Here is a 15279-nt window from a genome sequence, read left to right as displayed (position 1 = left end):
GTCCTATCGCTAGCCTCACCCCATCTGTCTGTACACCCCCTGCGTTTCCACGCATGCGCATAGTTCTGCGCAGCCGCACTATGGTACATGTCTTAGATGCATGTATTTTTAAGCTCCCCACTCTTCTGCCTGTTTAGTGCGCATGCGTCATGGAGAAGTGTCTGTACTCACATTAAGTGTCACATTAAGTGTTTTGCAATAACCGCTGTTCATGGTGCTGAAAGCCCCTCTCCCCTTGCAGGCGCATTTCTGCTGACTGCACCTTGAATCTTTCCTAACGGTCAGGGTGCTATTACACGCCATCTCCACCTTCCCCAGCATGAATGCCCGGTAACCATTATGGTTATCGCTGGTTCCGTGCTCACTACCCCCCTGTGCAGAGGTGATGACCCCGCCCACTCGACAGACGTGCTCCTTTATTGCAGTGTGTATATATACCGCTCTCACCTTTCTACTGTTCCCAGTATCTACCGATCCGGTTGATACCGTTTTGTCCTACAATAATGCCCAGTCGTTAATACCCCCGCCTGCAATCCATTGCCCCCACTTGTGTCTGCAGGCAGTTTCCCGCTGTTGAGCGTCTGGATCAGCCCCCCCCCCCCCCCCCCAGTCTCTTCTTGTCGCCGCTCATCTAACAAAGAACGTGCCCCGCACGCTCTTCCTTACTCTGTTTGCTTGATGTTGCCAAATTCCACGTGTACCGCATTTCTCCTTGGAGTATCTGTTTAAAAGTTCTCCTTTTCATATCTTTTCTTTCTGCTTGTGTCACCTCCCCAATTCATACACGATTGCCTGCATTGTTTATAATACAGTCCTATGACCTGCTTCACTGTATGCCTGTCTTGAATGCATCAACCCATGCTAGTTCCTATTCTCCCATTTGTTCTCCTACATCCCTCCTTGACTTCAATCTTCTTTAATGTTTTGCCATTCTCGTCGTGTCCCTTTCAAACATTTCTGTTCCAGACTGGTAACTTTCAATCTCTTTTTCCCACCCACTATTTGCCAAGCCATTTGTTGCTGCTTTTCAGTGTCACCACTGTGTAGCGCTTTGATAGAAAAAAATGGCATGCTGCATGCTTTGTGTAACTGCTAAATTGAGGATACTATGGCCTTCATCTCCAAGCATCTAAATAGACTGTGTCCCCAAACCCGAAAGAAATTGTATCGTCCTAGGGGCATTGTCCCTCCTATAAATTTCATCATGCCTTAGCCATTCTCCTCTTGCCCCTTTATCCTATGCCTATTCTCCCGCCTTACCACTTCTCCTCTAGCTACATCTGCTATGTGGGGTATATTGTCTTACTGCAAAGTGTCCCATGTCAACCCTCGTTCACTCTTGCTAAGCCTCCATGATTTGTCCTTGCCAACAACCTGACATCAGCTAAGCAATGACCTGATGCTTTTCAGTGCTAAGAAGGCAGTGCTGCAGCCTGCAACCCGCCTCAAAGACCTGGAACAGCCTCCCTATGCACCTCCAGCCCATCATCTCACTGCCGGAATTTCGAATGGCCCTCAAGAAATGGCTGTTCGAATAAGCCAAAGACATACAGAGGATGGCCGGAATGCAGAGCAAATCAAACATTTACCTCCAGTCAAGTGATCTGGGTTAAATCCATTGTTCCTTTGCTCAACGCGCAACCCCAGTTTGGACCCAGCCATAAGCAAATCAGTCTTGACCCTGTTCCTCATGGGATCAATCCAATCTAATCTGCCAAGCTAGTTCGTCCCGGGACTGGAAACAAGCATCCTGGGACCGGTTTTGGGGCATCACCTCATATGAGCCAGGCTAGCTTGAATCCAGTGGCACAATGAGCAGGGGACCCACGTCTGGGCATTCCCTTCCAACTTAGGGTGACAAAAGCAAAAGGAACAATTGATGGACGGAATGCTGAACAATGCAAACATTCACCCCCAGTCACAAAGATCTGGGTTCAATCCATCGTTGTTGGACATGGCCCTTTTTGGCAGATTCACCCCTAAACGTTTTGCCTTTTCTGTAACGTGATATTGGTGATTTTTGGCCTCTGCGCACTTTAGCACTGTGGCCCTGATCAGTGTGTGTCAGTGGTAAATCCTGTTATGAGAGGAGCAGCATGGTCAAGTCTGGTATGTTTAAAATTGTGTGAATAAATGCTGCGCAATGGTGTGCGCAGATTTATTGTGGTTATTTTAAAATGCCACTTGTGCTATGTGTCTGCCTACCTGCCTGATGTGAATTGCATGTCTGGCTTGTGGTTGACAGGAGCTGAGGGGCATGGGTGGCTCCATGAGGGGCGGGATGAGTCAGTGCTAGGCTGAATGGGACACCTGAGCTGAGAGTGGTGGGAGGAGAGATCCCCTGACTCCGAATAGGCTGGAGCTTCCCTTGTACAATGCTTGCTCATCCCCCTGTGGTGTGTCTGATCACTGAGCCACACCTGACATAGGGGAGAGGAGCTGGGCAAAACAAAGTGCTTCAAATCCCCCCTGAACCAGTTGCATCGGGTTCCCCTATTCCCTGCACTTTTACACAAAGGAAAATGTAGTATAAATATAGGGTCTGAGACCCCATGAAGTTGATTAGTGCAGTCTTGGTGTGCTGTTCCTGCCGGAGCGTGCTGCTGCTGGGGCCTAGGGGGGTTGCCATGAGGGCTTGCCTCCCTGGGCCCTGCATTTCCCCTTCACCTCTAGAGAGCACTTCTGGGAACAAGGCAATCCTTTTGCCAAGGCGAATGTGAGAAATTGGCCTGGCATATGCTGTCCACTATTATAGTGGGCACCTTGCACCAGTCCAAACGGCCCTTATTGATGCCAACACTTGAGTATATCCTGAGCTAAATTTCACATTAATAAATGTCCTCAGTAAATCAAAGTCGGACGATCTTCTTTTATTCTCCATTTATTTTTCACTGATGTTCATCACACTTGATCCTAAACAACATGTGTTTCGTCTTTCGTGGTGTAACCACAGACTTCATCAGGGCTAGAATATTATAATACACATAATTAATATACCTCATCATAAACCTCGACGGGTTTTGACATACTTTGATCTTTTTACCAAGTCCAAACCAAAAAGCCAAGGTGCCTCAAGAAAAAACCACAGCCAACCACCACCAATAATAGCTAAGACACCGACAGTGAGGCAAATAAGGTAAAGCAGATTCGAGACCAAGTTATCATTTCATTTGACATGACAAAAATAGAAAAAACGCCACCAAATAGTTTTCTCATAGTTGAGCCGAGGAGGGAAAAACCTTGAAGAAAGGAGGTGAAGAAATAGATTTCACAGCCTACCACACATTATTAACTGGGTAGTAACGATCGCATAACAGGCAAGCAAAACGTGTGTTGCCGTCATGCCCAACTAACAGAGAGAGATCGTCACCCCTGCAGACTCACCTAATTCTAACAGAGGAATATAGTTTTTGACCCGTAGTCAGTCTTTATAATTGTTAAAAGGGGAATCTCTCAATTATCACGTATCTGTGAACCAAAACCATATTTATATCAAAAAGTAGCAAAAACCCAATGCATGTCCTCTTATATACAGCTAAAAATTAATAGTACAATTAAAACTCACTTGTGCTACGATGTACTATAGGATGAGGTGTGTGGCCTCTCACTGTGGACTCGTTCCAATCACTTTATCAACATGGAACCTAGAGAAAATATAAACCAAAATCTCAATATCTTTGTCCACTGGTATAATACATAATTCCTTGTACCTAGTACCCAATCCGTTCTTCGCAATACAGTACATATAAGTGGGTATCATGCAAAGCAGCACTTCTTACATTAAATAGAGACAAGATGTAAAGTCAACCTTATAGAAAGCTATCCTACTGGTAGCAGTGGAGAGCAGAATTCAGGCTAAGACTTAGAGGCGAGTTAAGCAAGTTGTTTTACCATTTATAATCTCTTGAGTACCAAATGAAAGCACACCACACAAGGTATATATCAAATGTATATGTATTTATTCTAAACACAACCCCTCTGGACTCTTTATGAGGTCAGTGGTAAAAGTACAATACAAGGAACTTAATTAGCATACGATAAGTTGCACAGTATACGTTTTGCCCTAGGGGCCTCCCAAACCATATACTAAAATAGTGGTATAAGAACCACATGAGAGATAGAAAGCAGGTCTAGGGCATGTGGAATCGCTGGGGCTACCTAGAACCATTAAAGGATAGGGTGCAGGAGGCCCACGGGAGACGCGTGCAGTGACTATGGGAAACAAACAAGTTACAATTTTAAAGATTAAGGACACTTAACTACGATGAAACCCTTTTAGACTAGGACGCTTGGAGGGCCAATTACCTCGGCACTACCAGAGTACTTGTGTTACCTCACCCACGGAAGCCGGGTGCAAAGGTGTCTTTTGGCATCGGGTTTCGTCGTCGATTCCAATGGAGAGTTGCAAAGAAATGCTGCAGGCGACCAGAGGAAAAGTGTCCGGGTGGATCGAAGATCTGAAGAACCTGAAAGCAGAGGAGACAGAGTCTGGGTCACTTGCCAGTGACCAGGGTGGCGCCAGGAAGATGCCACCAGATGATGGGCGATTTCAGGTGAAAAGGTGAAGTTTGTCTCTTCAACCACGAGGACCAGGAGGTGTCGAAGACAACCAGGAGCTGGATTCGAGCTGTCCCACAAAGGATTTAGTTGACTGCGGTGTACGTATCCGGATTGGACCCAACAAGCCTTGGCAAACCCAATCCATGCAAGATGTCGAGATTGGCTTTGGTGCAGACCAGCAAGGTCTGAGGAACTTCTCTTTAGGGGAGAAGTTGGAGCAAGCCTGGAGCAACCAGGAAAGCAAGTTGAAACAAAGGATTGTCTTCTTGGGGGCTCACTAGCCAACAGACTAGGAACTGCGAAGACGCGTCAAGCCGAAATGCACAAAGGGGGCCCACGGGACCCTCGTGAAGTGTGGGCCGCTGATCTTTGGTGCAAATGGTGCTCGGGTCTGGGCTTCAAATACCCTAATGCACAACTTCGGGAAACTTCGGAAAGTAGGTGCAGAGTGCAAAATGCAGGATGTCCAGGAGTTCCGGCCTCACGTCTCTCGTGTCCGCCACAGGTCTCAGCCTTGCTGGGATCTCAGGTCAGCATCAGAGATGTCTGGAAGTCTGTGTCCTGAGTCACACAGAGTCTTCGGGATCCGGCGGGAGCCTCGACAATGCAGACTGGCAAATATGCTTTTGTTGCCTGTTTGAACAGGGTGGTCACTCCTTGACCACAAGGGAGATTTCTTCCGTCTTCCAGTCAAAATCGAATGTCGCAGGTCCAAGATTTATGATGCAGAGTTTCGTCCAGGGTAATCTAAAGTCCTAGGGACTGGTTTCCTATACTTATACTAAGAATAGGGGATGGACTAACTCTATGGCCCCGCCTATGGGAGGGCCAGGGGAAGGGGTAGTTACACCCCTTCCCCTTTGTCCAGCTTCGTGCAAGAGCTGGGGCTGAGTGCCCCAGCAACCGGTTTGAACTGGGAAATGCATGGAGCACCTTATGTGCCCCAGGCAGTGTCTGAAAAGCATTCACTGAATGCAGCCCGCCCTGCCCCAATACACTAGAGCCTGTCTGGGGAGGTGCTGGACCTCCCTGGACAGGAAACCTATTGTCCAGGCCTCCCCTGCCAGAGTTTCATCCAGCAGCAGGAGGGCAGACTCGTGTCTGTGGCAGCAGCATCAATTTTGTGATGCTGAGGCTCTGTTTAACTTTAACCGGGTGTACCAGTAACTACATGTCTTCTCCCTCTATAAGGGTGGAATGCTACCCCCGCTGCCCGGACTTGGCGGGAGGGTAGTATTCGAAAGTGTTTGACAACTTACACGACATGTTTTGATAAAGCCAAACCAAAGTTAGCATTAACCGCAAGGATTATAATGCACTTAAGAGTATATGGTATGGCTATATAGAACAGCTATAAGGAGATGGTTCCGAAAGCTGCAGAGGGGCTCAGCTCATGCTAGGGCACCCTCTCACATAAAACCAAGCACTCTGCATCCAGGATTGTTAAGGCCTGCCATAGAAGTGATTTTTAGGTGCATATGTATCCATATATATAGAGAGAGAGATATAGGTATACTATATCGAAGTAAGGGGTGATTACACCACCTTACCCAGGTTGCAATCACAGACCTGTGGTGTCAGTCTGGAGGCCCAACCAGGAGTGGCATAATACATGCTGCAGCCCCTGGTAGGCCTTGGGTGCACCTATGCCCTGGGTACCTATAATACGCTATACAGGGACTCACAAGGGTGACCCAGTACCCAATCTGGTATGTACCTAAAGTACATGGTATCAATTTATAGAGAGAACAGCTAGGCTGTGGGCCTGATTAGCAGGACCATAGCCATACTAAAGCCGAAAAACCAGTGAAACACAGCAAAAAGTGGGGGTAACCATAGGAAGCAACTCCTACTCTCCTACAGAGAAGAACCAAGGAAGCTGCAGGAGTTTGGACTAGCCTTCTGCCAGTGTCCTGTTTGCTTGGTTGGCCTACAGTGGTCTCTTCATTGCCAAGGAAAGGAGAAGGAACTTTTTAAAGAACTTCATCATCTTGCAGAATATTACTCCAAGGGCTTGATTTGAGCTTGTCTCCTGTCCAAAGTCTCAGGGATACCAGACTTCACCCCCTTCTGTTTGCCTGCATCTGGAACTTGCTGTTCTAGTGCTACAGAGGGAATCTGCAACACGACGCCAGCGAGCGACGCCGTAATCTGCAACCAAGTCGTGAGCGCTGCTCCGACTTGCGACTTGGACGCTGGCCGCCGTGCCACATTGACACCAGTGATGACTACGTAAGCCTGCCATAGCTGTGAGCGCTGCTCCGACGTGTGACGCCGGCCCGACGCCTGTTGCTGTGCCGCATCGACTCTGAAGACGACGAGATGGCGGAGCCTGTCGTCGACGTGGGGGGTCAAAAATCCATCGCCATCGTGACATCGTACGGAACCAAGGTTTCGGGGCCATCGTGACGTCACCTCCTCTCCAGTCTGGAACCGACGAATCCCCTGCCTGCACAAGCATGCAGATCCCGACGTCTCATCTCGCCCGAAGCAAGGAACCAACACCGCAACGCGCCTACGATGCCGCATCTCCCCGACACCATGAGCTGTCTTTGTTTTCGCTTTTCCAAGGTACTGCTCTTTGTGGGTCAGTTTTGACTCCGGGTTCGACGCCGAGCACCTCGCGTTCGGTGCCGTACTTTGGGATTTCTTTGACCTTGACGTTGTGATAACTCTGGTCGCCGTTATCTGTTGCTAAAGACTATTTTTGAATGAATAACCTATTTTTGAACCAGCCTTTTTATGACAGGAGTCCCAGTGAGGACCCATGCCTATCGTGAGATTCACAGCTGCTACTGTAGTGTAGTTCCTTTATTCCCAATAGGCTCCGCGCATTGAAATGATATATCCTATAGATATGACATAGTACTTAGGTCAGTAGGTCTCTATCGAATATACTAAACTTAATTGTGAGTGCCAGCTAGCTCAGAGGTCACTAGAAACTTTCTCAAATACACAAGAAGGGATTAGTTTCTGACAACCGCATAAACATGACAACTTTGTTTCCCCTAGAACTGGAACAGTATCTTCAGAGTCGTGGAAACAATAGATTACTAATTTACTCAGGCAATTGTGCATGCTTCGTTTCTACAGAGTTGCAGAGAAATAGAGAGACAGGCGTTTTCAATAAAAGGGTTTATTGAACAGTCTTCTTTCTGATGCAAGAGAGGTGAACTACTACAATCGTTAGACAGATTGCAAAGTATAATGCGTACAGCGTGAACAGTAATATAAAATAATACTGTAAAAGCATTGTATGGTTTCTAAGCCATATAAAAATACATACATAAATAACACAGGCTACAATACTCAACTGGTGCTTCTAAAATATGAAGATAATCAGAAAAAGAAAAGGGACACTTGTAACATTTCTAAACCATTGGTTAGAAGAGTAAATGAAACACCCTCAAAAACTCAATGTTATTCGAAACAGCGGTATATATTTTTCATCCGCCCCACATTGATGTTGTGGCATTTATCATTGGATGTTCCAAGACGTGCTCAATGCCAGCCTCATCCAGAGGCACCTCTGGTATAGAATGCAGTGTCCAGAGATTGAGGGTTACCCCCAAAAAAAGGTGTAAACAAAAACAAGAATTCTTGAAAAAGAGATATGTTAAAAAGAGAAAGTCACCCTAATGCTTTAATGTGAGGTGAGATTCTGCTATCTTAAAATATACAGATATTTCAAAAAGATCGAGTTACTGGATCTATTAGTATTATAATAAGCTTGTCAACATGTTTCAGCTCCTTTTGGCCCAGCGGGTCTATGGAGCTTTCGTCAGGACTAACATACATGAATATTTATACTCACACGACTTGTGTAGTACATATAAGTGTTCGCTTTTTGGCACTTAGTTATGAAAACGTGCTCTCAGTAATCTGTAATATAAAGAGAGAGACAAACAACAGTACACAAAATTCATTTGACTGTCTGATTGATTTCTTGGGGGGGGAGGAGAAAGGGGAGGGTTTGTATCATCCTTTCACTGACAGCGTTTTTTATCGCTAAAGTGCTGGTTGGAAGGGGATTAGTTAGGTAGTGGATTAGGATTAACGAGTTGAATGTGATGGAAAGAGTAACATCATTTTGTTAAAATTACATAGTGACATGGCAGTGTTATAGATCGAGTCTCACTTATCGCGCGTCTGACCACGCTCTAATCGACTGATATGTTAAATGCCATATTCATAGGGGGTTTATTATTGGGTATTTTCTAGTGTGCTATACATGGATCTTATAGTATATAGTGGGATACACAGTGACTTCGAATGTCTCAAACAATTGTTTTATTAGTCCAAATTTTATTCTAACAACCTCTCGCAAAACCTCTAGTTTGAAAAACTATTGCCCATTACTTTATTCTATTCTAGTTGTTCTACTCGATGAATAATTAGTGCCGTTGCACTTCTGTAATAAGGTACTGGTTTCCCAAGTTGTCCGGGCCTCCGTATCTCTAGTACGCTCCCACATTTGAAAAATGTTTGCGGAGAGATGGTAGTCATTACGGGTTGTTTATGCTTCGGGCTAAAGATATTTTCATAATAAATCCTACCTGTTTGCGAAGAGCCTGTTACTTCATCAGGGGGATGCCGCTTGTTAAGCACAGAGCTGGAGAAAGGAGGTGAATCATTAGAATCGCTGCTCTTGCGTCTTACCAGTTTTCCTGGAATTGAAGTGGAGCCGCCATTACCCGCGTGGTGTATAATTCCGTGGCTTGTGCTGACTCTGCCCCGGACGTCAGGTCTGCGTGTTTAGCTCATATTTAAAGGGCCATGTGTGGTAATGGGAGGATGTTATTTTAAAAAAATAACTTTATGTATCACAATTTAGGCTCTGATGGACAATAGCTATTTAGAACAGCGAACAAGCTGGTTACATTGTCAAATTAATTGGACAAAGCTTACTATTCTGTAATTTTGCACAAGTATAGGGACAAGTGTTAGATTGATTGCGGGAATTTTATTCTCTTTTCAGATGGGTTATCTTATGGGACTTTTTGGCTCCAATAAGCATATGTTAATCAGCAAATGTTATTATTTGACAAATCGGTGCCATGGTACATTATCATTTAGACCCTGTTGGTAGGTTCGAAGACGGTTCACCCACCTCTGTTCCTTTTCGTAGAGTATTTTCTCTGAATTCTGTGACTTATCTGTTAACATTTCTATCACAGTCCAGCGGAGATCGTCAGAAGAGTGGTTCATTTCTACAAAGTGCGAACATAATTTCGTGGTGTTCTTTTTCAATCTAATGTTGCTTCTATGTTCCCCAATTCTTGTTTTGACTTTTCGGCAAGTCATCCCTATGTATTTCTTCTTACATGGACAGCTTTCCATGTAGATGACGTGGGTTGAATTACAATTTGTATGCTGTCTTTGCGTCCATAGTAGGGTCTCTGATAGTTGTAATGTTTTTGATGCTGTGATTGTTTTGCATGCTACACATGTGCCACAAGGATAATGTCCAGTAATAGGTGTCATCGAGACATCTCTTGTTTGGGCCAGTGGTTTCTTTTTTGTAGGCCGAGTGTGTACCAATGCGTCCTTCAGATTTTTTGTTCTTCTATTGGCAAATCTTGGTTTTGGCCAATCAAATCTCCCTGTGTTCAGTATGTGCCAATTCTTATTTACCAATTTTTGCACTTCATAGGTGGATGGGCAGAAAGTTGTTACACAGGTGGTTAAATCTGGCACTTGTTCTTTTAAATGGATTTGCAGGAGACAGTCTCTCGGCTGGTTGTTCGCTCTTTTTCTGCATTTAGAGATGGTTCTCTGGGTGTAGTCTCTATCTTTTAGTTTCTCACTTAGTTCTTGGGCCTGCATTTTATAGTCTTTGTCTTTGCTACAATTTCTTTTGAGCCGTAGAAATTGGCTGTATGGGAGATTGTCTCTCAGTGGCTTCAGGTGGAAGCTCTTATAAGATAATAGGCTATTTTTAGCCGGTGGCTTAGTGTAGGTTCTGGTTTGTAAGGTGTTGTTTTCAGTAAAAATTGTAAGGTCCAGCAAATCTACTTGTGTGTTGTTAGCTGTGTAGGTAAATTTTAGCCAGGGATCAAGTCTATTTAGCCAATCCATAAAGAGTTTTAGGTCCTGTTCGATATTCCAAATTAAAAGAATATCGTCAATGTATCTCTTCCAGTATAAAATACTGGAAGAGAAAGGGTTTGATTCATTTAGGGCATGTTGACTTTCAAAATGACTTACGTACAGACCTGCCACAGAAGGCGCGAATGCACTGCCCATGGAAGTGCCATGGATTTGAAGGTACAGCTCTCCATTATATTCAAAGAAATTTTCTTTTAGTGCTAATTTGCAGCACTCAAGGATGAAGTGTCTGGGGGTATTGTGCTGCCAGTCTTCCATGAAAAGGACGTCCTCTAACATCTGGATGGTCTCATCTTGGGGTAAACTGGTATACAGTGATTCCACGTCTAGACCAACCAAGAGCATTGTGTCAGGGTCGAAGATTTTGTCTGAGATCTGTGTTAGTAGGTCCCGGGTATCCTTTAGGTACGTTTGTATTTTTTGGACCAGAGGCTTGAGGTACTCATCTGCAAATTTGGACAGAGGTTCTAAAATCGACCCAATGCCGGAAACTATTGGTCCAAATGAACACCAACAGAAAGCAAAAGCAAATACTGAGCTCTACTCTGAACAACAGCTAGTTCAATAGGCTGATAACCAATGAATTATTAGCCATGTGATTGGATTTAATCCATCATTGTTTATTTCTTTTTGATCAACAATTCTAATGAACACATAATACAAAAGCTATTTATAAATATGTGAAAACACCTAAAAGTTTTTAAAGACAGACATGCACAATATGATAGACAACAAATGTGAGGCATTCATACACTCTCTTGCATAACCAAACTCAAATATACCTCATCTCAAACAGTCGCGCCTTCAAACTTGCTAACACAACAAACGTAAAACAAAGAACACAGGAAGACAAATAAGGGCCTATGTCATGACATGAATCAGTACATCTGAAATCAATTCCTCCCTAGTGAAGTGTGTACATTTCTATTCAAAAGCATAAGAAAATGCAAACATTTTTTGACATAGGGCCACAAGAAAAAGGTTGACGCGTTTCGAACCGGACCCTTTGTCCGATTCTCATCAGGACCAACAGAAAATCTGAGTGGTTCAAAGAGAGGCTTCAAGCGAATTGATCTGAAGCGTGAACGTCTGTAAGTCTGCTGTTAGCGAGAGTACGTGGGTCGATACACAGGAAGTGGGAAGACTCCTTTAGGATGTTTTTGCTGTGGGGCTCTTTCAGTGGAGCCGCCTGCGCCAAGGTTGTTCAGAGATTTTCAATTGACGTGCAGCGTGGATTCATTCGCGCCGAGGTCGGCCGTCTCCTAAGCACGGCGCGGGTTCCTCCAAATCGTGCTCTGCCGGAAAACATTCAATGCGGTGCACGTCGCCCAAACTATTGGTCGTCCTGGTGGGGGGACCTATTTTTGTGGATTTTTGGAAGCGAATAAAAATAAGGAGTCTTAGGTTCTTTTGTTAATAAGTAATCAGCTTCTTTCTTTGAAATCCACATATTTGTCTCTGCTTCATAAACCATTATTGCTATGGTGTTTAGGAGTCTCTCTGTCGGGTCTGCAGTGATCTTTTCATAAAATTTAGAATCTGACAAGAGGGCGAGGCATTGTTGATTGCAACCAGCCTTACTTAGGATTACTATGCCTCCCCCCTTGTCAGCTGGTTTGATTACTATTTCTTCATTTGATTGTAGAGCCTCTAATGCCAAGCGTTCTTTCTTGCTTAAGTTTTGAAAGGTTTTTTTCTTATTTTTTTCCATGTTGTCTACACCTTTCAAGAGTGCTTGTTCTAAAGTCTGTAGTTCTGGGGGGACACTGCCTGTTGGAGGATTGAACGTTGACTTTATTCTAAGGTAAGTGTCTCCTTCTTGTGTTGGGGCAGAAGTATTTGAAAAGAAAGGTTTCAATTTTAGTACTCTACAGAACTCAGCTAATTCACATTTGAGTTTGAAGGTGTCCAGTGGTGGAGTAGGTACGAATCCTAAACCTCTGTTAAGGATCTTGATTTGGTCTTCAGATAGTTCTGTGTCTGAAAGATTAACTATCAGTGATTGCTCTTGCTGGTTGTGGGCTGGGCTGCTGACATGCTCCTTGTCAATATATTCCTCTGTTGATCTTGCCAAGTTAAGGACTTTTTTCTTCCTCAGGGTTGATTTTGGCCACTGGATAAAAAAGGCTGTTCTTGTTGTTGTAAGTTTTGTTGTCCAGCCATTTGTTGATTTCCCATTTGAGGCATCTGTTGCATCCCTTGATTATATGGGTCCATCCACCCTCCATATTGTGGAATGAATGGTTGATAATACGGTACATTAAAACCGGGATAATACGGTCGTTGCCATCTGTTTCCCCTCCTGGGGCGTTGGTATCGATAGTTATTGTGGCCTCTTTTTGGGGTGTAGTCTTCTGAACTGCTGACGGAATTATTAGAGGAGTTCTTCCCTGTCGATTCATTATCCGAACCTGGGTCTGGGAAGACATAGTCTTTCTTTGTGTAAGGACGCATCCTTTCTTGGCTAAAATTTTTAAAGTCTTTTCCAAGTTTTTGTAGTTTACTTTGCATTATGAATTCTTGTGTCTCTTCCATCTCCTTTGTAATTTCTTCTAGCTTCTTTTTATATACGAGTGGGTTGATGCCTTTCTTTAGTTCGTTCTCGCAAGCTTGGATCTCAACTAATAAAGCTTCTGAGAGTCTCTTGGCTGTCTTGATAATTAATACAAGGTAGTCTAGGGTACATTTCCAGGAGATGGAAGACCAGTCTCTGCGAAACGCGAGATCATGTAAAAAAATTCTAGGTGCATTGTTTACCCATAGGCCTCTTGGTGCTGTCTTTGATCTTAGATATTCCGTCATGATGATACCATGAATAGCAGTGCGTATTTGATCTCTGTTTTTTCTCAGTTAGTGTGTCCCAATCATCTGTCTGGGCCAAGGCTTCTGTCAAATCCGTGTTTTGTAGAAGTGGCTAGGCTGCCAGTATTTCATCAATGTCACTCACATCAAAACTCAATCCGACATTACCTTCCATAGTCCCTTCTTTCCAAGTTTTCAATTGTTCGTAGAAACAAATTATCTCTTTAGTTTAGGAAAATCCCGCAGCTGCACGCTGCTTATATAGTAATTAATCAAGTGGTAGGGAGGAGGAAAAGGTGTGTCCGTTTATTTCCCCATGGTGAGTATGAAGATAATCAGAAAAAGAAAAGGGACACTTGTAACATTTCTAAACCATTGGTTAGAGTAAATGAAACACCCTCAAAAACTCAATGTTATTCGAAACAGCGGTATATATTTTTCATCCGCCCCACATTGATGTTGTGGCATTTATCATTGGATGTTCCAATACGTGCTCAATGCCAGCCTCATCCAGAGGCACCTCTGGTATAGAATGCAGTGTCCAGAGATTGAGGGTACCCCCAAAGAAAGGTGTAAACAAAAACAAGAATTCTTGAAAAAGAGATATGTTAAAAAGAGAAAGTCACCCTAACGCTTTAATGTGAGGTGAGATTCTGCTATCTTAAAATATACAGATACTTCAAAAAGATCGAGTTACTGGATCTATTAGTATTATAATAAGCTTGTCAACATGTTTCAGCACCTTTTGGCCCAGCGGGTCTATGGAGCTTTCGTCAGGACTAACATACATGAATATTTATACTCACGACTTGTGTAGTACATATAAGTGTTCGCTTTTTGGCACTTAGTTATGAAAACGTGCTCTCAGTAATCTGTAATATAAAGAGAGAGACAAACAACAGTACACAAAATTCATTTGACTGTCTGATTGATTTCTTGGGGGGAGGAGAAAGGGGGAGGGTTTGTATCATCCTTTCACTGACAGCGTTTTTTATCGCTAAAGTGCTGGTTGGAAGGGTATTAGTTAGGTAGTGGATTAGGATTAACGAGTTGAATGTGATGGAAAGAGTAACATCATTTTGTTAAAATTACATAGTGACATGGCAGTGTTATAGATCGAGTCTCACTTATCGCGCGTCTGACCACGCTCTAATCGGCTGATATGTTAAATGCCATATTTATAGGGGGTTTATTATTGGGTATTTTCTAGTGTGCTATACATGGATCTTATAGTATAGAGTGATATTGATGAAATACTGGCAGCCCAGACCACTATCAACTCCAGCAAAAGCCCAGTACTCACTGGTTAATAGCGATATACAAATCTGATCTCACGAAAAGAGTTGAAATCATCTATTCAGAACTTCACTTCAATACATAAAGAGATCAACTATACATAAATTTGTACCTTTGTATAAATGGATGCTGTAACTAACGATAAAAGAGAGAATAAAATATAGCAAAGAGGCTAGAGATATGTCCCTAATTAGATAACTATAAGATTCTTACCAGTATAATGTTAAATTGCAAATCATACTTTAAGACATCAAAGGATTGTTCAATATTATATAAAAGAGCCACGGATGCAAGGTTCCAAGTGCGGCTGTGTAGGAAGTCTCTTTGTAATATATAATGTTCACAGTACATATGACTACTCACATACAGGCGCTTATCTTGCCACAAAACTGGGATTAAGGGAGGTGGCCCAGTCCGGCCTCTTCTGGCCCCTGACCGCCACAGACGGCCCGTCCTTTGCCCGAGCTTAGCCCTGTGCCACCCACGCGCATCCCGTGAGGCATTCCTCCGCTT

This window comes from Lissotriton vulgaris, chromosome 7, assembly GCF_964263255.1.
Source record: "Lissotriton vulgaris chromosome 7, aLisVul1.2, whole genome shotgun sequence".
Lineage (NCBI taxonomy): Eukaryota > Metazoa > Chordata > Amphibia > Caudata > Salamandridae > Lissotriton > Lissotriton vulgaris.
This window is presented reverse-complemented; position numbering follows the sequence as displayed.